General features: G+C 45.0%; 1 protein-coding gene and 1 long non-coding RNA gene across 4 annotated transcripts in view; one reads left to right on the top strand and one right to left on the bottom strand.

Annotated features, from left to right (window-relative positions):
- The window catches only part of LOC120981135, an 18,398-nt gene extending 16,522 nt beyond the window's left edge, over positions 1 to 1,876 (top strand). The window contains exon 3 of the long non-coding RNA XR_005774627.1: positions 1,864 to 1,876. This is a non-coding gene — a long non-coding RNA (uncharacterized LOC120981135). The remainder of the gene's footprint in view (positions 1 to 1,863) is intronic.
- LOC120981134 (BTG3 associated nuclear protein) overlaps positions 1 to 25,900 on the bottom strand; it is a 317,594-nt gene that overhangs the window by 16,399 nt on the left and 275,295 nt on the right. The window lies entirely within an intron of this gene.

The raw sequence follows: 25,900 nt of genomic DNA, 5'->3' as shown, positions 1-25,900 counted from the left end.
TAACATGCAGTTGATTTCCTTGCAGTCCACTCCACTGCCTGTACTCAATACATAATAATTTCATCCGCTTCATAGTTTTGTATAAAATAGGGAAAAAATATCTCAAAGTGGGGATTATAGACCAGAATGTAAGTTTTATTGAGATCAGACTTAATTAGGAAAGTCTTCCCAAAAAGACACACATAGATAAGATAGATAGATAGATAAGATAGATAGATAGATAGATAGATAGATGAAGTAAGTCTCGCGATGTTTGCCAAAACTTCGGAAAGACATCCCTCAGAGGCCTTACATTTTACAGTAGGACGGAGCCGATATTCTTAACGTAGTTTTTAAAAGAATCAAATTCGGATACAGCAATCCAAACCTGATTTGCTCACCCTAATTTCTACCATCAAAAGTAAAAGGATCAGACAGGAAAAATCCTGTAGGATGCTCGGTGAAAACCCATGGGCATGAAGCTGCAAGACCCCAGAGATATCAGACCACATGTTAAAGGGGTATTTTGATGACCTATTCTCAGGATAGGTGGGGGTCCGACTCCTAGGTCATGGTGCTCATGTGAGCTAATTACCCGGCAGCACCGCTACAATACAAGCTAGACGACGTGCAGGGAAAGGCTGAAGAGCACCGTGACCACTATGAACAGCAGGGAGTCAGACCCTCGCTGATCTGATGTGGATCACCAAGCCCTTTCAGTTTAGGATCCAGTAAGACGACACCAATCACCAGTTCATGTGCTTCTAAACAATGCTAATCTAATTCAGAACCAAGGTGTTTGGTTACCCTGAGGTGCTTTATGGGGGAGATATATTAAAGCTGGTGCAAAGGAAAACTGACTTAGTTGCCCCCAGCAACCCCTAACCAAAAGGGGTGCTGAAAAGGTGAAATCTGACTGGTTGCTAAGGGCAACTAAGCGAGTTTTCCTTGACACCAGTTTGATAAATCTCCCCCAATGAGTGTTGGACGGGAAAGAGAGAATACTTAAAAGTCTGGCACAAGTCTCCAGGGCAGGAACCATACATTTCAGTGTTCTCCTGAAGTCTCTCATTACAAGTTAGGCCTCTTGCACGCCATGCTGCGGCCCACAATGCACGAACACCCACCGTGGGGTCGCCGCAGCAGATCGTGGACCCATTCACTTTAATGGGTCCGTGATCCGGCCATTCCGCAAAAAGATAGGACATGTTCTATCTATTTGTGGAATGGAAGTACAGGACGGAAGCCCACGGAAGCACTCCGTAGTGCTTCTGTAAGGTTCCGTTCCGTGCTTCCGTTGTGCACTATTCCGGATTTGCGGACCCATTGAATTGAATGGGTCAGCATCCGTGATGCTGAATGCACACGGAACGGTGCCCGTGTATTCTGGACACGCAAATGCGGTCCGCAATACGGCTACGGAGCGCACACGTTCGTGTACAATAAGCCTTACTTTGAATCCACAGATGTAGCCAGGAAAGCAATGCATTCAGAGCTTGCTGTAGATATAATGATGTCGGCACACAGCAAACTAGGATACTGGAAAATAACAGATGCGAAGACTTAGTAGAAAACAGGTTTTATACACTTTCAGCAATATGGAAAGAAGTCTTACTCGGGGAGGAAACAAAGGGCCGTGAAGTGTGCTCGTGTGGCGCCTGGCATGTGGCTGTGGGCTGCATTGGACCCTAATTATCTAATAATACTTTAGGCTGGTCTGATCTTATTAGTTTAATTCAGGCCCAGTGTGGACCATTCGGCTGCACAGTTCTTGATGCCAGCAGGGCTGTGTGCAGAATGCGACACGACCACTCTGTGTGGTCGTACCCTAAGAATGATGGACATAAGCTTTCTCCTTTGAGGAGCAATTATATGAAGTCTAAGGAAGAGACATGACAGCAGCAGTGACCACCACCCCCTGCACTGCGCTGAGGCTGCAGACGGGTATTTCTCTCGAGCTGTGGTGTATTCAAAACAGATGGCTTCAGAGGAATATTGTAATGTCCCTTCCAAGCTAAACTTTATTCTTTAAACACATCAACTGCTGTACCAGGCCGGAGTTGGGCCAGAAAACTGCCAGCTTCAGAGCCGTACCACCCATCTGGCACCATGGGCCCAGCCATTACCAAACATGTTACACCCATTCTCCTGCATCCAGTAGAGTGAACACAGACAATGGGGTGGACATGTTCTCATGATGTCTTTAAATGAAAGAAATACAGCACGGCACATGCCTTGGAGTCATTTGGGGCCCAGCGCCATGTTTAATGTCCCTGCCTGAGCATGCAATGAGTTAATGGCTGGAACGTCTTATGATGTGTGATAAGTTTTCTGCACTCCAAAGTATAACACTAGATTGTTAGCATTACGTCATGGGAAGTGGAAGAGAAAATCGGTACCCTGCGCTGTACAGTAACCCCCAGGCGAGGTCACCTCTTTCAGTCGCAGCCAGGTTTGCATCTCCACTTTCCAAAAGCTAGAACTTCATTTCTTCACTGGCAGAGCTGCACCAGGGCTTCTTTTTCCGGTGGTTGCTTTTTTTTTTTAACAGCGTTGACGGTGCTGTTATTTTTATTCTACCACATTTCCATGTTTTTCCACTTCTAAAAACTATTTTTTTTGGATCTGTGCTGTAGTTTGTAAACCATTTTGGGATGCAGAAGACTTTGATAACATTCCTATTCCATGAAAAATTATTTTACAAAAAAAACAGCAATTTCTATATTTTTCTATCCTAGAGGGATAAATAACATCATATCTTAATTACAAACACAGCCATACTAACTATATGTTTTATTGTTTCTATCTGATAAATCTTAGAAGGGGGTGTTTTGAGCTTTTAAAATGTATTTTTTTATATTCTAAAAAATGTTATAAAATTTTTTAGTCCCACAAGGGAATTTGCAGATACAGTGACTTGATTGCTTGTATAATACATTGCTGAACCTCTGTACTGCAGTGTATTTGGCCTGTCAGGGTTGGCTTTTGTACATGGCGGACCAGGAGGCCACTGTTAGGCCGCAGGTTGTGATTTAAGGCTAGTTGGGTAATAGAACGTTACTGCTCTGTGACATTATTACATTTTAAGAAATATGCAGAACATAAGTTCATGTGAAGGACAAATTATACAGATTGTAAAGGGAGACTTGTAGGCTGTAGAAGGAAAGCCCGTATATGCGGCACACCTCTATAACAGGTAACACATCACAATGCTACTGACTTTTTCCCCCAAAAGTGAGGGAAAATGGCAGTATGTTTTATAGAGCAAATACTAATGAACACTTCCATTATGGACAGCTACTGCTGGCTGTACTCCCCACTCCCTGGTCTTTTCCGGGAGCCGTCCTTACTGTGTATAGCGCCAGAACGTAGGCGTGCACTGTGACCTGACACTATGCAATGTCACGTCCCAGTGCGGCATCAGCAGAAGACCAAGTAGCAGTGAGTAGCACGCCATCCAAAGCAAGAGAGGAAAGTGGTTTCATTTATTTTCATGTCTTATCTGAGGTCTGATAAAGATTGGAGGGTCTGATCCGAGGTCTGATAAAGATTGGAGGGTCTGATCCGAAGTCTGATAAAGATTGTAGGGTATGAACTGAGGTCTGATAAAGATTGGAGGGTCTGATCTGAGGTCTGATAAAGATTGGAGGGTCTGATCTGAGGTCTGATAAAGATTGGAGGGTCTGATCCGAAGTCTGATAAAGATTGGAGGGTCTGATCTGAGGTCTGATAAAGATTGGAGGGTCTGTCTGATCTGAGGTCTGAAAGATTGGAGGTCTGATAAAGATTGGAGGGTCTGATCTGAGGTCTGAAAGATTGGAGGGTCTGATCTGAGGTCTGAAAGATTGGAGGTCTGATAAAGATTGGAGGGTCTGATCCGAGGTCTGATAAAGATTGGAGGGTCTGATCTGAGGTCTGAAAGATTGGAGGTCTGATAAAGATTGGAGGGTCTGATCCGAGGTCTGATAAAGATTGGAGGGTCTGATCCGAAGTCTGATAAAGATTGTAGGGTATGAACTGAGGTCTGATAAAGATTGGAGGGTCTGATCTGAGGTCTGATAAAGATTGGAGGGTCTGATCTGAGGTCTGATAAAGATTGGAGGGTCTGATCCGAAGTCTGATAAAGATTGGAGGGTCTGATCTGAGGTCTGATAAAGATTGGAGGGTCTGATCCGAGGTCTGATAAAGATTGGAGGGTCTGATCTGAGGTCTGAAAGATTGGAGGTCTGATAAAGATTGGAGGGTCTGATCCGAGGTCTGATAAAGATTGGAGGTCTGATCCGAAGTCTGATAAAGATTGTAGGGTATGAACTGAGGTCTGATAAAGATTGGAGATCTGATCTGAGGTCTGATTAAGATTTGAGGTTCTGAATTGAGGTCTGATCAAGATTGGAGGTCTGATAAAAAATATTCAAATCCGACCTTCCGCCATAAGAAAGGTTACAAAAAAATTATGAAAAACACAAAGCAAAATAGTTATAAAAAAAGGGAGATATATATATATAAAAAACTATACATCAACATGATATTTTTTAAAAAGGTCTTCACCAGACCTTCTTAACCCCCTCCTACTGGCCCATGGTGAGAGGTGAATGGCTAATAATATGCATGGAAACACAGTTGAAATACATAATGCCCTAAATCGTCTTCTGACATCAACCTCCTGGCAAAATAGCAAGTGCCCCAGCATCCAGTCTAGTCATACCAAAGATTAATATGAAATACTAATCATTTGAATCAATTCTGAGCTTTCCCAAGGCTGAAAATCCTGGCTTGAGAGCAGGGAAGCAGTTGTTAACTGATCATAATCACATAAATGGATTAGGGCAGGACTGACTTTAAAGTGTTATGTTTTCTATGACGTCATTGGAGTCCTTCAGTCCAGCTTCATACGCATTTCCTTTGTAGCATTGAAATTTAGGTGGGACCATACAGCGAGACATTTGCTCTTCATGGTTACTCACAAACTATTGTCATTTATGTTTTTTTAATGTGTAGGGGCAGTGATATAAAGTTTATTTTTTAACATACTTTATTAGGGAACTCGTAAATGATACAGCCTCTGAAGTATTTTCTTACTTCAGTGTTCTTCTGCAGAGCAATAACTCAGCTTGGCTCTGGTCTCCCTGCTTTGTATGTCTCATTTATTTTACTGACAGACCAATGTTATACCCTTTCATCTGCTGCTGCAGCCCTCCCCCAATGCTGGGAACATAGTTAGAGGAGCGAGGCTGCAGCCATCAGTGCTGACAGGAAGCATACAAGAACACAGTACAAGGAGCACTGTAGGGGCAGCTTTGTAATATCCAGAATGTCCTAGTATATCGTGGCCCTGCACATAAATATATAAATGAAATGGCAGCCACACTTTCCATGAATTGGAATAAGACATCCTGGGGATAATTCAGTACACGTGTCCTGGATGCACATGGTGAGGCTATTTTCACATCTCTGGTGTGAGACTCAGGATCGGCCGGACACAAACTCCAGCATGCAGCGGTATGGAATGCGTATGGATCTGCACCCCATTATACTTAATGGGACCAGAAGACATTCTGGATTTGGAGAATTCTGGAAGCTGTTCTCTGCTGGCACAGCCTGCCAGAATTCACCCACCAAGGAAGGAACTGTCCTAAAACAATATATATTCAGCTATTTTATATTGTTCTCTGCCGGTGAGAATGCATGTACGTTCAGCTGTGCATGTGTACTGGGGGAGGGGTGGCCATCTTTATACTTGGTGGTTCTGTGATTTGTAGTAAAAGTTTTAGATCATTTCCCAAACATTATGTGTATGGAGTCCAAATCTTTATCCGAGGAGGTTAGAGAGGACCAGGCCGTGCGCTGGGAGGCCGTTCTGCAGCCAAGAATTTTATTCAGATTTAACCTCTTAGATAATTGGACTAAAGAACAGAGTCTAAACATGTCTGATCAATGCGCTGACAGTTTACACGCATGCCGTATTCTATGCTAAACGCTTCCTTTGATATCAGTTTCCTATTAATGTACCAAATCTGCAGGACAAACGTCTCCTTGATAAAACTCCACCAAATAATATGATTTGCCTGGGAGATTCCAGCTTGTGCAGGAAGTCGGGGAGAGACATAACCTTCCCTGCGCAATATGTTTTCCCTCGTATGCAGATAACACTGAGGGAATGAGTCACATTCTGCCACTTGTAGATTACTCACTGCAGCGACTCAGCTGGTGGGAACTCTCAGACTCATGGCCATTGCCCAAACAATGCAGCGAGAAAGTGAATTACACCAGAATTTCCGGAGGTAACGGTGGAGCCGCCATCGTCCTCGAAGCATCCCTGTTCCATCTGATGCCAATAAAGCAGTTTACAGTCAGGATGAGCGCACACATAGCAGCCATGGCCATGGTGTAGCCGAAAACCATGCTGACGTGTTTTTAAAGCAAAATGGTGTCGTTTTCAAATTTATAGTTACTTAGGTGCCATTAACTATTGTTTTAAGAACTGTGCGGCCCCTTTCCAGCCGCAGCGAAACTGAAGCTGGACATTGTGAGCAGCAGAAAGTCCAGGTGATACATGTAGCAGTGTCCTTCCCACCATTCATCACAGCAAAGAGCAAAAACCTAAATAATGCTCAAAGGTTCTTTCTGAGACTTTGACCTATGCTGTGTATCTGATCAGCGGGGGTCCGACACCAGGGACCCCCGCTGATCAGCTGTTTGAGAAGGAGCACTCGCAGTAATGCCGCAGCCTTCTCTCTGCCTAGTCTAGGCCAGTGACGCCACGTTCATTGGTCACGTGGCCTAGGTGCAATACCAAACACAGCTGCTATACAATGTACGACACTGTGCTTAGTGAGCTGATCGGCGGGGGTCCCGGGTGTCAGACCCCCACCGATATAGATTGGATAGGTCATCAGTATTAAAGTCTTGGAAAACCCCTTTAAGGCTGCCAGTACACGGCCAGGTTGTTCTTCCTTATATATCTTTCCCCTTATGATTCATAAAGTGCCTCAAAACCCTGAGCAAAATGTGAAGGTAGTGGCGCCCTAAAGCCTCCTCACACAAGTGAGTTTTCTGTCTGAATGCAGCCAGACTGAATCCTGACCCGAGCGTTGTCTTTAGCGATCAGGTGTTTTTCACGTAGCTCCATAGAAATAAATGGGGCTGGGTAAAAAATGAAAGGCATTCGGATGCAAAGTGTTTTTCACTGATGGTTTCTCAGAAATGTAGATTGTTATTCTTCATCCGGAAACAATCTGGACGGAGACCCCTCCCCCCCCTTAACTTGATTGCAGACAAAACTGACTGAACTTTCAGTTTCTCCCTGATCAGATCCCGACACAATCCGTATCGCTCGTCTGAAAGAAGCCAACGCGAACTCCCGTCTCTGGGATTCCCTTGCCAATCGACAAGACTGCGCCGCTTTATTCTGTTGTGTCTTCCCGCCAAATCTCCATGATTATTTAAATGGAAAATTATACAGAGATTACAGAACAGGGAAACCTGTGGAAGTTTTTGTTTCTTTCAAGCCGGGTGAGAAATGTGGGAAAATGAGTTATTTCACGTAATTCTCAGAACTGGCTAAACAGAGTAATATTAACCAGACACTGGCCCCAAGACGTAACATGAAGTTTAATCTGATGACTTCCCTTTTTCTTAATTTTAGGCCACAGCGCCCATTAATGTCTGAGGACTCTGTGTACGATGATAATGGGGTACATGCAGCGCGAGCATAATCTGGGAGCAGTATGAATAGGACTCAGGCATGTGCACTACATTACGTATGGGGCCGCGGATGGGGGAGGCGCGCCCGCTGTCGTCCCATGGTGGTTGATCAAAGGAAAATAAAACCTTGCAGAGAGATGACGCTGCTCATCAGGACCCAGATACTGGGGGAATTGGAAAATACTCAGGGCCGGGCTGAGGTATTGTGGTGTCCTAGGCACATGGTGCCCCCTTTGTGGAATTAAAACTACCTTCCTTACTGCTAATAAAATTCATTTTAAAAGGGACAGACACAGAATATTAAAGTCACTAGCAAAAGATGTTTCTCCACTTCTTCCCCAGATTGTCAGGTAAACTTCTGCCAAAGAGTCTCTGGCCTGTGATGTAGCTACAGGCAACAAAGACCCCTCTGCCATATAACACCAGTATAATAATAGTAGCTTGGGGGCCTGTTAGAGATTTTACACTGGGGCAAAATCAGCTGCTGCAGAACCTCCTAATACACACCTCAGCTGCTGCAGAACCTCCTAATACACACCTCAGCTGCTGCAGAACCTCCTAATACACACCTCAGCTGCTGCAGAACCTCCTAATACACACCTCAGCTGCTGCAGAACCTCCTAATACACCCCTCAGCTGCTGAACCTCCTAATACACCCCTCAGCTGCTGCAGAACCTCCTAATACACACCTCAGCTGCTGCAGAAGCTCCTAATACACACCTAAGCTGCTGCAGAACCTCCTAATACACACCTCAGCTGCTGAACCTCCTAATACACACCTCAGCTGCTGCAGAAGCTCCTAATACACACCTCAGCTGCTGCAGAAGCTCCTAATACACACCTCAGCTGCTGCAGAACCTCCTAATACACACCTCAGCTGCTGCAGAACCTCCTAATACACCCCTCAGCTGCTGCAGAACCTCCTAATACACACCTCAGCTGCTGCAGAACCTCCTAATACACCCCTCAGCTGCTGCAGAACCTCCTAATACACACCTCAGCTGCTGCAGAACCTCCTAATACACACCTCAGCTGCTGCAGAACCTCCTAATACACCCCTCAGCTGCTGCAGAACCTCCTAATACACACCTCAGCTGCTGCAGAACCTCCTAATACACACCTCAGCTGCTGCAGAACCTCCTAATACACCCCTCAGCTGCTGCAGAACCTCCTAATACACCCCTCTGCTGCTGCAGAACCTCCTAATACACACCTCAGCTGCTGCAGAAGCTCCTAATACACATCAGCTGCAGAACCTCCTAATACACATTAGCTGCTGCAGAACCTCCTAATGCACATTAGCTGCTGCAGAACCTCCTAATGCACATCTCAGCCGCTGCAGAACCTCATAACAGTGACAAGAGAACTACAAGTTTCATCATGACTAGGTTGTTATTATTGGAAATTAAGGGGAAATACAGGGAGAGGGTAAAAGAAAAGAGAACTACAACTCCCAGCATCTCCAGGCTGTAATTATGGGGCATCAGTGGACATTATAGGTAGAGAGGTATAAGAGAAGAGAACTATAATTACCAGTATGTTTAGACTGTTGCTATGGGACATCAGTAAGCATGACATAGATAGGGTCAAAGTAGGAGAGAACTACAACTCCCAGCATTTCTAGGATGTTATTATGGGCTGTCAGGGGGCATTAGAAAAGAGTGAGTATAAGGCTACTTTCACACTCGTGTTTTGGGCGGTTCCGACATGGTTCTGCAAAAACGGATCCATTACAATATCACAACCGCATGCATCCGTCATGAACGGATCCGTTTGTATTATCTGTAACATGGCCAAGACGGATCCGTCCTGAACTCCACTGAAAGTCAATGGAGGACGGATCAGTTTTCTATTGTGCCAGATTGTGTCAGAGAAAACGGATCCGTCCCCATTGACTTACATTGTTTGCCTCAGTTTCGTCAGACGGGCGCCAAAACGCTGCAGGCAGCCTCCAGAGCGGAATGGAGACGGAACGGAGGCGAACTGATGCATTCTGAGCGGATCCTTTTCCATTCAGAATGCAAACTGATCCGTTTTGGACCGCTTGTGAGAGCCCTGAATGGATCTCACAAACAGAAAGCAAAAACGCCAGTGTGAAAGTAGCCTAAGGAAAGAACTAAAACTCGTAGTATTTCACAACTTGCAATGGAAGAGAAACCCCTATCCTCCCCCCCACACACAGCATAGACGCTCTGCCCCTCATAGATCCTTCACCACTTCTCTGCACTGCTGAACTGTCTTCTTGCACTGGTCACATGATGATGACCTCACTCAGGTCCTTCTCCACCTCCTATCTTCTCTGCACAGCTGGACTCCTTGTCCTGAACATACTGCTCAATTATATCTGCAGCCTGTGGACACAGCCATACTCGAGTGCAGGGGCACCCAGAAACCAGGTAAATTGACCCAGTGACTGGGTGTCTGGCAATAGGGGACCATCTGGCTTCTGCTTCAGGGGTCTGGGGTGATGAGCCCTGCGCCCTGTATGTACTACTCTGGGATGTGTTACTCTTCTTTTTTCACCATGTCCTCTGGAGATGCGGAGGCTCCAAATCCACACTGTGGGGTTTTATTATACTAGCATATGAAATCACATAACCCTTTCTAGGGCTCCCTACTCAAGTGTGACATCATCTTCTGGGGTCTGAGGTTTGAAACCCTGCAGTGTGGATTTGGAGTCTCAGCGGTGCCTCACTAGTTGCTATCTTGTTTCCTTGGAATGGGAATTGCAGGATGGATGAGCAACCTTAAAGGGGTTCTCCGAGAAGTAAAAAAAATACTTAAATATTACTCTATTATAAATATATTCCCAAATACCTTTCATTAGTTATAATGGCTTGTTTGTCTATACAGCAATTATCAGGGGAAATAAAATGGCCGCCGTCCAATTAGTAAACACAAAACCTGCCCTAATCACACAGCAGGACAAGTTACTTCACAACAGTGAGGTAAAGAGATCCCTCCTCCTCCTCTCTGCTCTACTTGCCAGGGATTATAAATACAGCTGATAAAAACTGTATCTGAATCTCTGTGGGAATGAAGTTCATGAGAAGACATGAAGTACAGAGAGGACAGACTGTGGTAATGGAGACTGCATCACCGCCCTCCTCTCTGTACTTCATGTCTCCTTCATAGCTGCAGATTTTACTTAACGGTGTTCAGGATCATAATCCCTGACAAGCAGAGAGGAGGATGAGGAAGCTCTTTAGCTCAGTGTTGTGAAGTAACTTGTCCTCCTGTGTGATTAGGACAGGCATTGTCTATACTAATAGGACAGTGGCCATTTTATTTCTCCTAACGATTGCTCCCCAGACAAAACGAGGCATTATAACTAATGAAAGGTATTTGGGAATATATTCATAATAAAGTAATATTCAAGTATTTTCATTTTCTTTATTCCTGGAGAACCCCTTTAAAGGAATGCATCTCCAGAAGACATTGGTCAAATGAAGAAGATCCATAAAGCCCAGAGGAGTACACTCTTCATAGGTGATACTTGTAGCTAGAGACGGCAAATGACAATCTTCACTGTAATACTTATGCGCAGTTGTATATATTTATCGGATTTACTGGTTGATGTTCACTATGGACTCTGCACTGTGTACTAGAAGCCGGGACAATCTGGAGGGCACAGCCCAGCTACTCAGCCTCACTTTTGTTACATCTGCAAGAAAAAGGGCTAATTTTGTATAGATTGCATGAAAAATTATTTACAGTCTTGGACCTCCTGTACAGAAAATCCCTGATACCTGACGAGAAGTCGCCATAAGGCTCCACTCACACATCCTCAATTCCGCTCCGCATTTTTCGGAACGGAATTGCGGACCCATTCATTTCTATGGGGCCGCACAAATGTGGACCCTCACTTCCGGGTCCGCATTTTCATTCCCGAAAAAAATAGAACATGCCCTATTCTTGTCCACAATTGCGGACAAGAATAGGCATATTCTATTAGTGCCTGCGATGTGCGGTCCGCACATTGCCGGTGTTCGTGTTTTGCGGATCCGTAAAAAACACACAGATGCCTGAATGGACCCTAACATGCAGGAGAGAGGACGTGATCGGAAATTTACAGAAGACACGTTACAAGATGCTTCCATGTTTCGTCTGTCTAGAGCAATTGGATAATCGATCAGTGTCCCGTAGTTATAACATTCAGCAACTCCGTTCCAAGCAATTGTCCAGATTTAATGTACATCAGTGCTGAATTTGTAAGACCATGATGAATACAGAGTCCAAAGAGGATCTGTCACCACATACCTCAGTGTTAAACCAAGAGCACTGTCCCCATCCAGATCTGTGCCTCTGTTCCTGAAAAGTTCTGCTTTCTGTAATAAGGAAATATTTGGTGTAATAAGTAGCTATTTGTTGCAATGACGGCGTCACTGTTGCCTTCATCACACTGGAAGATGTGCTCCTTAGCTTCGGGCGACCTGTAATGTCACCTGCATGCAATGTCGGTTTGGGAATTGGCAGGCAGTACAGCCATCACCCTGCTATTGCCCGGCCCTGGAGGGCAGCTCGGCTCTAGGGATAGCTGCGCTGAGGCTCCACAGTGGTTTTTGTCGCTGGTCTCCCCAAGATCAGCTATTGTTTTGTTTGAGTAATCAAAGCTGGAGGAGGGGCTGGCCACGATAAGGAGTGGAGATTTTGGTAAGACCAGCCAACTCATTTGATTGTTACACAGAGACAGGATTTCTCAGTAACGGGGGCAAAGACCGAGGTACGTGGTGACCGATTCCCTTGAAGACTTGAGCCTCAACAGCTTATCATTCCCCATATGGTTCCAGACAACCCCCGATTCGAATCATGATAAAGCCGTTCCTACTAAATAATTTCAAAATAATACGGCATTTTTCCTGGCCTCCCTTTCTGAGTATGACCCGTCTACAGAGCTTCCAGCTGCTATTGGCTTGAGGCATGAGAGTCCAAACTGGACTCCTGATCTGCAGCAGGGAAGCCAAGACAACGGGCCAGCCAAAGTTCTTTCCTTTCGGCCGAGAATGTGCAGCATTACCTTGAGACACATAAGGCTTTCCAATTACTGTTGTTTTTTCCCCTTTAGTATTTCTGTTTTCTTATCCTGTAGACAATAGGAGATTAATATGGGGTGTGAATTAAAAGCAGACTTCAATGAAAGCTCTGAGTCTACGATGATTACTTTCTTAGAGTACACATCTGTTTTCCCCCAACGACTGCCAGCAACGTTACTCACTTTACTGCCCACCAGGGAAAATGTGAAACTGGTGCACAACTTCCAAAAACACTGAAAAAATATAAGGACGCACATCTGTGTGTCAGTCCAGCTACAACAGGAGCATTTCACCAGGCCTCCGTTACCAGGACTTGGGCATCTTAAAAACAAAGAACCAAACGCGAAGAGGGGAACACATTCCACCCTAAAGAAATGAACCCTAACCGGAAGCAAGATGTCAGGGACAGAGGAGCAATGTTCTCAATTTACGATCTTTCTCAGCAATAAGCGAATTCCCTCACACATCGACTGATCCCCAGGGTACAAAATGGCTGTCTAGGAGTCAAGTCCTGTGACCGTGCTGCGGAGACCGCTGGGAACAGAAGGAGCCAGAGATGCACATAATGTAACTAGACATATTCCGGGGAGAATAGAGGCTGCAGTAAACGGAGAAGGCGAACAATCTTCATTTATAGCACAAAGATAAGTCTGTGCTCGGTAAGGAAAGACGGGAGGAATTTCCTGTTGCATTCTGTGTCATCCAGCTGTTTCCCTGTTAGTGTAGTGAAGGCAGAGTCAGAACCGTCATTTCAGACAGGCAGATCGTGGTTCCGACTCTGTGCATTGGCCAATAACTGCAGTGATAATCAATGGACATTACACAGATTCAAAGCCTAAATGGAAAGAAATGAAAGAAATAAAAAACGGTATATACATCATAAGATATATGAAGGGGATAAACCGGAGGACGGAAATGAAAACCATAAATTGCAACTGGACTGCAAGGGCACAAGGTCCCAATAGTGTCCCAGCCGGTCACTAACATGCTATTCAAATTACATATTTTATTTCAACTTTATTTAAAAAAATTCCAGAATTTGAATTGGTCTCATGCTTTGTCGCATAGCGTCAATGATCCTGCTTTATAGGGAGCCACGTCGGGGGACAGTGTTTGATCCGTTATTAGTTGTAATCGGGTGCTGTGCCCAATGCGTATCAGGAGCAGCGCTGGTTTTCCGGAGCTCATAGGAATCGGATACAAGTAATAGACTAGAATACTATATTACCGAGTTATACTCATAGGACTCAGACAGATGGCTTAAATACACAATTAACAGACCCATTGACACTTTGGAATTTTTTTATAGAAAGATTAACTAAAATATGTAATTTTAATAGCCTGATGATTGAGGCTGGCTTGTGCTTGTAGTACATTTCTCCATGTGCCTCTCATTGGAGAGGAAAAACCAATATGACAGAACTGGGTACAACTGGGGCCGACTAGGGCATGCCCTGGCATTACACCCCTAGAATGACTGTGGCCGCCTTTGTAACCCCTGGCACATATTACATGACAGTAGATTGTACCGCACCATTTATATCTACAGTGACGCCCTTTCAAAGCAAATGCCCACCACTTCAAAGAGGAAACTCCAGAGAAATGAAAGCACAGTGTGCCAGCAGAATGCCAACAAGAGAAGGTGCCAGCATGGGGGAAGCAGGAAATACAGAAAGTCTCCCTCTGTTCCCTGCACCCATCAGTGTGGAGCCTCCATCTTCTTCCTAGGAGTGGTGTACACGTGTGAGCAGTTTACAATGGAGGGTCAAACATCACCGCTGGTACTTATTACGAGAAGCTCTCGTGAAGCCAAGTAGACACCTCGGGGATACAGAAAATGGCGCTCGTGGGTTTCACAACATAAAACCAGTATTTGGAGCCTCCGCATTCCATGCAGAACTTTCTGCCAAGACATTAAAGATTTTCCAGAACTAAAGAGATGAAAATAATGCAATAACCAAAATAACTTCACCATCCTGCTGAGAAAGCAGATCGAGGGGCTGCGCCGCTGAGGAAATATTATTAACAGTGGTGGGAAAGAGCACAGCCACGACACGGGGGGTGGGGTGTTAATGAATCCAATAGAGCAATGCAGCTGCTCTGGCGGATGGAGAGAATTCCCGCCGTGATCTCTGCTGATTGGAGATTTACTGCAGGATTTCATTTATACATCTAATTTACTGCAGCCCGGGCCGCTCACCTAACGATCAGTTCTGTATTCTGCAGGACTTGGTGGTACTCACTGGGCCGCACATCTGGAGGCAGTCTCCCCTGATGGTATTGTTAGCGCCAACACATGGATTCCAAAAAACAAGCCTCATCTACATGGGAAAAAAATAACTGCATCTGATGTCATCACCATTACCTGATGACATCACAGGCTTGATACAAAGACAATGCAGCTCAGATTCGGATGCAGATGCTGTTTCGTGGCTCATTCGTATACTCCATTATTTGCTGTAAAGTCATGTGGTCTGCCATTATCTTCTATAGAGGCACAATGTTAGTACTGGGTATAGTGCTGGTTAGTACTAGGAGGATGATTCATGTCCACAGTCTCCAGCATGTCACTGACCGTACTATTTACAGACTCCGACAACATGGCAGATGCTTGTAGGAGATCAGTGGGTACTGGGATCGGAGACTCAAGACACCAAATCACCGTCTCCATCCTGTACACACATCTAACCCAACCACCGGACTCTCAGATTACATGCACACAGATGTAACGTCTCTGTGTCCACTGTGTCTGCTATCATACAGTATACACATTGGAGAGAGGACACTGCCCGTAAGAGCTTACACTCTACAGAAGAGAGAGGACACCACTGACCATAAGAGCTTACACTCTACAGGAGAGAGAGGACACTGCCCGTAAGAGCTTACACTCTACAGAAGAGAGAGGCCGCTGACCATAAGAGCTTATGCTCTACAGGAGAGAGAGGACACCACTGACCATAAGAGCTTACACTCTACAGGAGAGAGAGGACACCACTGACCATAAGAGCTTACACTCTACAGGAGAGAGGACACTGCCCGTAAGAGCTTACAATCTACAGAAGAGAGAGGACACCACTGACCATAAGAGCCTACACTCTACAGGAGAGAGAGGCCGCTGACCATAAGAGCTTACACTCTACAGGAGAGAGGACACCACTGACCATAAGAGCTTAGACTCTACAGGAGAGAGAGGACATTGCCCATAAGAGCTTACACTCTACAGGAGAGAGAGGACACCACTGACCATAAGAGCTTACACTCTACAGGAGAGAGGACACTGCCCGTAAGAGCTTACACTCTACAGAAGAGAGAGGACACCACTGACCATAAGAGCTTACACTCTACAGGAGAGAGGACACTGCCCGTAAGAGCTTACACTCTACAGAAGAGAGAGGCCGCTGACCATAAGAGCTTACACTCTACAGAAGAGAAAGGACACCACTGACCATAAGAGCTTACACTCTACAGAAGAGAGAGGGGACCCCGCTGACCATAAGAGCTTACACTCTACAGAAGAGAGAGGCCGCTGACCATAAGAGCTTACACTCTACAGAAGAGAGAGGACACCACTGATCATAAGAGCTTACACTCTACAGAAGAGAGAGGGGACCCCGCTGACCATAAGAGCTTACACTCTACAGGAGAGAGGACACTGCCCATAAGAGCTTACACTCTACAGAAGAAAGGACATTGCCCATAAGAGCTCACACTCTACAGGAGAGAGGACACTGACCATAAGAGCTTACACTCTACAGGAGAGAGGACACTGCCCATAAGAGCTTACACTCTACAGAAGAAAGGACATTGCCCATAAGAGCTCACACTCTACAGGAGAGAGGACACTGACCATAAGAGCTTACACTCTACAGAAGAGAGAGGACCTCACTGACCATAAGAGCTTACACTCTACAGAAGAGAGAGGACCTCACTGACCATAAGAGCTTACACTCTACAGAAGAGAGAGGACCTCACTGACCATAAGAGCTTACACTCTACAGGAGAGAGGACCCCACTGACCATAAGAGCTTACACTCTACAGGAGAGAGAGGACCCCACTGACCATAAGAGCTCACACTCTACAGGAGAGAGAGGACACTGCCCATAAGAGCTTACACTCTACAGAAGAGAGAGGACACTGCCCATAAGAGCTTACACTCTACAGAAGAGAGAGGACACTGCCCATAAGAGCTTACACTCTACAGAAGAGAGAGGACACCACTGACCATAAGAGCTCACACTCTACAGGAGAGAGGACACTGCCCATAAGAGCTTACACTCTACAAAAGAGAGCGGACACTGCCCATAAGAGCTTACACTCTACAAAAGAGAGCGGACACTGCCCATAAGAGCTTACACTCTACAGAAGAGAGAGGCCGCTGACCATAATAGCTTACACTCTACAGAAGAGAGAGGCCGCTGACCATAAGAGCTTACACTCTACAGGAGAGATAGGACCCCACTGACCATAAGAGATTACACTCTACAGGAGAGAGAGGACACCACTGCCCATAAGAGCTCACACTCTACAGAAGAGAGAGGACATTGCCCATAAGAGCTCACACTCTACAGAAGAGAGTGGACACTGCCCATAAGAGCTTACACTCTACAGGAGAGAGGACACTGCCCATAAGAGCTTACACTCTACAGGAGAGAGTGGACACTGCCCATAAGAGCTTACACTCTACAGGAGAGAGGACACTGCCCATAAGAGCTTACACTCTACAGGAGAGAGGCCGCTGACCATAAGAGCTTACACTCTACAGAAGAGAGAGGCCGCTGACCATAAGAGCTCACACTCTACAGAAGAGAGAGGACACTGCCCATAAGAGCTCACACTCTACAGAAGAGAGAGGACATTGCCCATAAGAGCTCACACTCTACAGAAGAGAGAGGACACTGCCCATAAGAGCTCACACTCTACAGGAGAGAGGACATTGCCCATAAGAGCTCACACTCTACAGAAGAGCGAGGACACTGCCCATAAGAGCTTACACTCTACAGAAGAGAGAGGCCGCTGACCATAAGAGCTTATGCTCTACAGGAGAGAGAGGCCGCTGACCATAAGAGCTTACACTCTACAGGAGAGAGGCCGCTGACCATAAGAGCTTACACTCTACAGGAGAGAGAGGCCGCTGACCATAAGAGCTTACACTCTACAGGAGAGAGGCCGCTGACCATAAGAGCTTACACTCTACAGAAGAGAGAGGCCGCTGACCATAAGAGCTTATGCTCTACAGGAGAGAGAGGCCGCTGACCATAAGAGCTTACACTCTACAGGAGAGAGGCCGCTGACCATAAGAGCTTACACTCTACAGGAGAGAGGCCGCTGACCATAAGAGCTTACACTCTACAGAAGAGAGAGGCCGCTGACCATAAGAGCTTACACTCTACAGGAGAGAGGCCGCTGACCATAAGAGCTTACACTCTACAGGAGAGAGGCCACTGACCATAAGAGCTTACACTCTACAGGAGAGAGGCCGCTGACCATAAGAGCTTACACTCTACAGGAGAGAGAGGACATTGCCCATAAGAGCTCACACTCTACAGAAGAGAGAGGCCGCTGACCATAAGAGCTTACACTCTACAGAAGAGAGAGGACACCACTGACCATAAGAGCTTATGCTCTACAGGAGAGAGGACCTCACTGACCATAAGAGCTTACACTCTACAGGAGAGAGAGGACCCCGCTGACCATAAGAGCTTACACTATACAGGAGAGAGAGGACCCCGCTGACCATAAGATCTTACACTATACAGGAGAGAGAGGACACCACTGACCATAAGAGCTCACACTATACAGGAGAGAGAGGACACCACTGACCATAAGAGCTCACACTCTACAGAAGAGAGAGGACCCCACTGACCATAAGAGCTTACACTCTACAGAAGAGAGAGGATACTGCCCATAAGAGCTCACACTCTACAGGAGAGAGGACATTGCCCATAAGAGCTCACACTCTACAGAAGAGAATAAGAGCTTACACTCTACAGAAGAGAGTGGACACCACTGACCATAAGAGCTTACACTCTACAGGAGAGAGGACACTGCCCATAAGAGCTTACACTCTACAGAAGAGAGTGGACACTGCCCATAAGAGCTTAGACTCTACAGGAGAGAGGGGACCCCACTGACCATAAGAGCTTACACTCTACAGGAGAGATAGGACCCCACTGACCATAAGAGATTACACTCTACAGGAGAGAGAGGACACCACTGCCCATAAGAGCTCACACTCTACAGAAGAGAGAGGACATTGCCCATAAGAGCTCACACTCTACAGAAGAGAGTGGACACTGCCCATAAGAGCTTACACTCTACAGGAGAGAGGACACTGCCCATAAGAGCTTACACTCTACAGGAGAGAGTGGACACTGCCCATAAGAGCTTACACTCTACAGGAGAGAGGACACTGCCCATAAGAGCTTACACTCTACAGGAGAGAGGACACTGCCCATAAGAGCTTACACTCTACAGGAGAGAGGCCGCTGACCATAAGAGCTTACACTCTACAGAAGAGAGAGGCCGCTGACCATAAGAGCTCACACTCTACAGAAGAGAGAGGACACTGCCCATAAGAGCTCACACTCTACAGAAGAGAGAGGACATTGCCCATAAGAGCTCACAATCTACAGAAGAGAGAGGACACTGCCCATAAGAGCTCACACTCTACAGGAGAGAGGATATTGCCCATAAGAGCTCACACTCTACAGAAGAGCGAGGACACTGCCCATAAGAGCTTACACTCTACAGAAGAGAGAGGCCGCTGACCATAAGAGCTTATGCTCTACAGGAGAGAGAGGCCGCTGACCATAAGAGCTTACACTCTACAGAAGAGAGAGGCCGCTGACCATAAGAGCTTACACTCTACAGAAGAGAGAGGCCGCTGACCATAAGAGCTTACACTCTACAGGAGAGAGGCCGCTGACCATAAGAGCTTACACTCTACAGGAGAGAGAGGCCGCTGACCATAAGATCTTACAAGTCACATGGCGAAACGCTCATTCATTGGGTGATCCTGTCATTTGTGCAGGCACCTAAATTATGGTTTCCGGGCAGCAGATTGTGCGGTCTAAACAGTGATCTGCTGTGCCAAAAAAATGTACATGTATGAGGACAAACGATCGCAATAGCAACTGCTCGTCTTTATACTGTGGAGGAGATCACTGCATGTAAAAGCCAAGTTTCACCTCCACTGAGCGAGCAGCCGACTGTCGGGAAGAACGCTTCCATGCTGCTCCTCGCCCCGTGTCAATGCGTCTTCACACTCTACGGCAGAGTGGCCCCGATCCCTACTTATGAGTCCATTCAAACATCCATCTGAACTGGCCCCAAGTAAATGATTAGTGAAAGTTTAAGAAAACATGCGGCCAGCTCCCATCTGTGTGCCGCTTATCAGGAACATCAGTCACCCTGCTCTGTATCATGGGAGACCTTCTCTAAGCAGCTCAGATACAAAAGGTGGTCAAGTCATTTATTTAAGAGTTTGTCAGGTTAATTTGAGACGAGCTGATTTAAATAAATGGAATAAGACGTGCATCCAATTACCATCCAGCGAGAGGTCTCTGCTTACCAGGCACTTTGTCCATGGCCGCCGGCGGTGGTAATTACGCCTCTCAATGGCCACTATTGTCGACTCCACAAAACTTTCATGATTTAAAGCTTTTTAATGACTGGTTACATTATTAGTTTGAAGATAAGGAGGTTTTGGGACAGACACAATTTCTATTCACAGTCGTAAGTCTAGTAAAGTACTGACAGTTGTGATTAGAGCGTGAGGGCCGTGTGCCAGGAGGATCTTAGGGCTGAACATTCACAGGAACGCTCATCAGGGATGATCTGTAATACAGCCCTCAAAGTGCCACCGATTTCCTGACAAATGAGCAAACACTCATTCATCGTGCAATGAAGATTTTTAAGCATTTGTGGTTGTAGATTGTGCAGTGTGGTTGTTGTAGACAATCCAATACTTAGTGTAAGGCCCCAAGCAGCGGCCCGGCCCAAAACGGCCATGGCATTTCACTGCCAACTGGTGAGGTTCGGAAATAATGTTACAGCCCTCGCAGGTGAATGCCAGGAATCAGCCTCACATTAACATGCATTGAAAAACTGATTTGCAGTGATAATAGAGGTGGTGCGATTTTGGGACACACTGCGGCCGCTACTTGTACCCTACCCCAAGATGATAGTCCACATTGATCCCCACATACTGAGTGCAATGAAGCTACCAAACCCAGCCAAGCAAATGCATTCATATTACATAATTACACAAATCCCTTCCTTAAAGGCCAAAAACGTATCTTCAGGCCTGAAACAACTTGTGTGATCTCCAGAAACATGAAGAGATTAACTAAAACCTAACATCCTGATCAAATATATCTGCTGGAACTTAACCCATCGCACTAAAGACTGTGACAACACGTACCCAGTGTGAAATGAAGGGGCCTCCCACAAGAGTACAGCAGCGAGGGCTGCCGCCAATTCCCCCAATCACACCCTTATAATGGAGCTAGATGAGGCGCAGAGTCACATTACACAGCAGATTAGCTGACAGATTTTTTGACAAAAGATCTTTGAATACACACAAACTATTGGTCTGATTGGACAGAAATTGGCCAGATAATCCGCTGGAGTAAATGCATCAGTCGCTTTACACGGGACCAATGTACAAGCAGATCCTCGGGAAGGAAGCGTTCCTGCTGATCACTAGCGGAGGAGACCAGTGCATTTCCATCCAGCGATCTCCTCCACAATACGGGGAGGAGTGATCGCTAATGCTATAGTTCACCCCCCATACACTCTGTGTTTCAGGCAGCAGATCGTGTTTACACTGCAGCATCTGTTGTCAGGAAATAAGGGGGGTCATTTACTAAGCTAAAATATGCCTCAATAAGGCGTATTTCAGGTGCAGATGGCGGTGTCGCTGTTAGTTTTGCTTGGGCTGTCTTACATTTAGAATTGGTGGAGGATCCTCCGCCAGTTATGGGCCTTAATGTAAAATGCCAGTCTTAATAAATTTGTGCTGCACTAATGATCCAATTACCGATGAACGAGCTGTAGAAATAAGAAGCATTTAGAAATAAGTTCTGTGATCTCGGCAGTGTAAAGGGCCCTTAAGACTCGGCACAAACTCCAGCATTCCGCCTGCCGCATTCATCATTGATGGGGGCAATGCAGTCATGAGGACAGTCCCCTAAACGTATATAATTACTGTCTGCCTAAACTTTCTAAATCAGCACCTGTGCCCCCTCCATGAAAGCATCAGGAAAACCTACTACGGAAGCATTCAATAACTTATGTGACCGAGTAGTAAAATATAAGTGACCACTACTATTCCTCCTACCGCGCTTCCACAGTCTGACCATGAAGATTGTATGATGGCCTGTCACAGCTCTCCTCTAGTCAGTCCAGGTGTCACTGTAATATCTGCAGCGTCAATGGCTGAGGTGGCTGAGGCTCATCTCCTAAGTGTCGACAAGGACCAGACAAAGACTGGGAAGAGTTGAACAGTGGATCAGCAAGGGGAGGACTGACTTCATTACTTTAAAACCACGTGAAGTCTTCTTATAATAAATAAATGGCTGGCCAACCCCTTTAAGTGTCAGAAAAGGAACGGGTGTGGTATTCCGGAACCCCTTCCTGGTCTGAAATGAAAGTAATACACCGATATTGTCCTCCATGGAAAAGCTGATCATATATTAGAGTTCTCCATTATTACACTTGGGTCTGTTTCTCATCAGTAGTGGATCACTTGGATCATTTCTCTTTTGCATCTAGGGATGTATTTAGTGTTGCTTGGGCATTTGTAGGTATCTGTTCTTTAACCCCTTAGTGCAGAACGCCGTACATGTACGGCGGGGGATGCATTGCCAGAATGCATTCCGCCTTACATATACGGCGGGATGATCGGGCTGGCACCGGAGCGGTGCGCACCCGATCACTGCAGGGGTCCGGCAGTCCCTGGTAGCCGGGCCCCTGCTGTATCCGCCGGCATCGCTGTTTACAGCGATGCCGGCGGATTAACCCCTTCTATGCCGCGGTCCGCGCTGACCGCGAGATAGAAGTTGTTTGCGGCAGGTGAGTGATCGCATCGAGTCCCCGCGCTGCTGTGGCGGGGACCCGATGTGTGACAAGGCAGCCCGATGCCATGCAGAGGCTGCCCAATGCCCTGCACGGCATCAGGAACTGCCTTCTACGGGAGCCGAGGAGATCCAGCCTCAGGCTGGGTCTCCTAGGCAACCAGTTAGTGTATGACACTGAGTCATACACTAACAGGCAATGCATTACAATACAGATGTATTGTAATGCATTGCAGAAAGGATCAGACCCCTAAAAGAGTGGAACAGAAATAAAGTTAAAAAAAAAAAAAGTAAAAAAAAAGTGTTTGGAATAAAAAATAAAGTTTCAAGTAAAAAAAAAAAAAAAACGCCCCATTCCCCTGATTTTGTAATAAAAAATTGAAAAAAAAAGAAAAAACACACATATTAGGTATCGCCGCGTCCGTAACGAACGGCTCTATAAATATATCAAATGATCCACCCCATCCGATAGGCACCATAAAAAATAAAAAATAAAAACTGTGTATAAAAAAGCCATTTTTGTCAACTTACATCACTAAAAGTGCAACACCAAGCGATCAAAACGGCACATGCCCCCAAAAATAGTACCAATCTAACCGTCACCTCATCCCACAAAAAATGAGCCCCTACATAGTACAATCACCCAAAATCTGAAAAAACTATGGCTCTCAGACTATGAAGACACTAAAACATTATTTTTTTGTTTCAAAAATGAAATCACTGTGTAAAACTTAAATAAATAAAAAAAATATTTATATATTGGGTATTGACGCGTCCGTATTAACCTTCTCTATAAAAATATCACATGACCTAATCCCTCAGGTGAATACCATAAAAATAAAAAATAAAAAACGGTGTAAAAAAAGCCATTTTTTGTCATCTTACATCACAAAAAGTGTAATAGCAAGCGATCAAAAAGTCATACGCACCCCAAAATAGTGCCAATCAAACCGCCATCTCATCCCGCAAAAATCATACCCTACCCAAGATAATCGCCCAAAAACTGAAAAAACAATGGCTCTCAGTCTATGGAGACACTAAAACATGATTTTTTTTGTTTCAAAAATGAAATCATTGTGTAAAACTGACATAAATAAAAAAAAGTATATATATTAGGTATCACTGCGTCCGTAATAACCTGCTCTATAAAAATATCACATGATCTAACCTGTCAGATGAATGTTGTAAATAACAAAAAATAAAAATGGTGCCAAAACAGCAATTTTTTGTTACTTTGCCTCACAAAAAGTGTAATATAGAGCAACCAAAAATCATATGTACCGTAAAATAGTACCAACAAAACTGCCACCCTATCCCATAGTTTCTAAAATGGGGTCACTTTTTGGGAGTTTCTACTCTAGGGGTGCATCAGGGGGGCTTCAAATGGGACATAGTGTAAATAAACCAGTCCAGCAAAATCTGCCTTCTAAAAGCCACACGCCGCACCTTTCCCTCTACGCCCTACCGTGTGCCCGTACAGTAGTTTACGGCCACATATGGGGTGTTTCTGCAAACTACAGAATCTGGGCAATAAATATAGAGTTTTGTTTGGCTGTTAACCCTTGCTTTGCTACTGGAAAAAATGGAGTAAATAAAAAATTTGGCAAAAAATAGAAATTTCTAAATAGTTTCTCCTTATGCCATTAACTCTTGTGGAACACCTAAAGGGTTAACAAAGTTTGTAAACCCAGTTTTGAATACCTTGAGGGGTGTACTTTCTTAGATGGAGTCACTTTTTTGCAATTTCTATTCTAGGGGTGCAAGGGGGGGCTTGAAATGGAACATGGTATAAACAAAACCAGTCCTGCAAAATCTGCCTTGCAAAACCCATATGGTGTTCCCCTCCTTCTATGTCCTCCCGTTTGGCCAAACAGTAGTTTACGACCACATATGGGGTGTTTCTGCAAACTAAAGAATCAGGGCAACCCATATTGAGTTTTGTTTGGCTGTTAACCCTTACTTTATTGCTGGAAAAAATGGGTTAAAATTGAAAATTTTCCAAAAAATTGAAATTTCTAAATTGTTTCTCCATCTGCCATTAACTCTTGTGGAACACCTAAAGGGTTAACAAAGTTTGTAAACCCAGTTTTGAATACCTTGAGAGGTGTACTTTCTTAGATGGAGTCACTTTTTTGCAATTTCTATTCTAGAGGTGCAAGGGGGGGCTTGAAATGAAACATGGTATAAACAAAACCAGTCCTGCAAAATCTGCCTTGCAAAACCCATATGGTGTTCCCCTCCTTCTATGTCCTCCCGTTTGGCCAAACAGTAGTTTACGACCACATATGGGGTGTTTCTGCAAACTACAGAACCAGGGCAACCCATTTTGAGTTTTGTTTGGCAGTTAACCCTTGTTTTTTTCCAGGAAAAAATGGATTATATTGGAAAATTTTCCAAAAAATCAAAATTCTTAAAATGTATGTCTTTTTGCCATGAAGTCTTGTGGAAGACCTAAAGGGTTAAAAAAGTTTGTAAAAACAGTTTTGAATACCTTGAGGGGTGTAGTTTCTAGAATGGGGTCATTTTTGGGAGGTTTCTATTATCTAAGCCTCACAAAGTGACTTCAAACCTGAACTGGTCCATATCAGTGGGATTTTGAAGATTTCTGAAAAATTTCAAAATTTGCTTCTAAACTTCTAAGCCTTGTAACATCCCCAAAAAATAAAATATCATTCCCAAAATGCTACAAACATGAAGTAGACATATGGGGAATGTAAAGTCATCACAATTTTTGGGGGTATTACTATGTATTACAGAAGTAGAGAAACTGAAACTTTGAAATTTGCTAATTTTTCCACATTTTTGGTAAATATGGTATTTTTTTATGCAAAAAAAATAACTTTTTTGACCCAATTTTAGCAGTGTCATGAAGTACAATATGTGACGAAAAAACAATCTCAGAACGGCCTGGGTAAGTCAAAGCGTTTTAAAGTTATCAGCACTTAAAGTGACACTGGTCAGATTTGCAAAAAATGGCCTGGTCCTTAAGGTGAAATAGGGCTGTGTCCTTAAGGGGTTAAAGGGGTTGTGTGGCTTCCGATCCTCCGGACAGGTCATCAGTGTCAGATTGGGGGTCATCCGACTCCTGGCCCCCCATCTAATCAGC

The sequence above is a fragment of the Bufo bufo genome, chromosome 10 (assembly GCF_905171765.1).
Source record: "Bufo bufo chromosome 10, aBufBuf1.1, whole genome shotgun sequence".
NCBI classification, from domain to species: Eukaryota; Metazoa; Chordata; class Amphibia; order Anura; family Bufonidae; genus Bufo; species Bufo bufo.
This window is presented reverse-complemented; position numbering and strand designations above follow the sequence as displayed.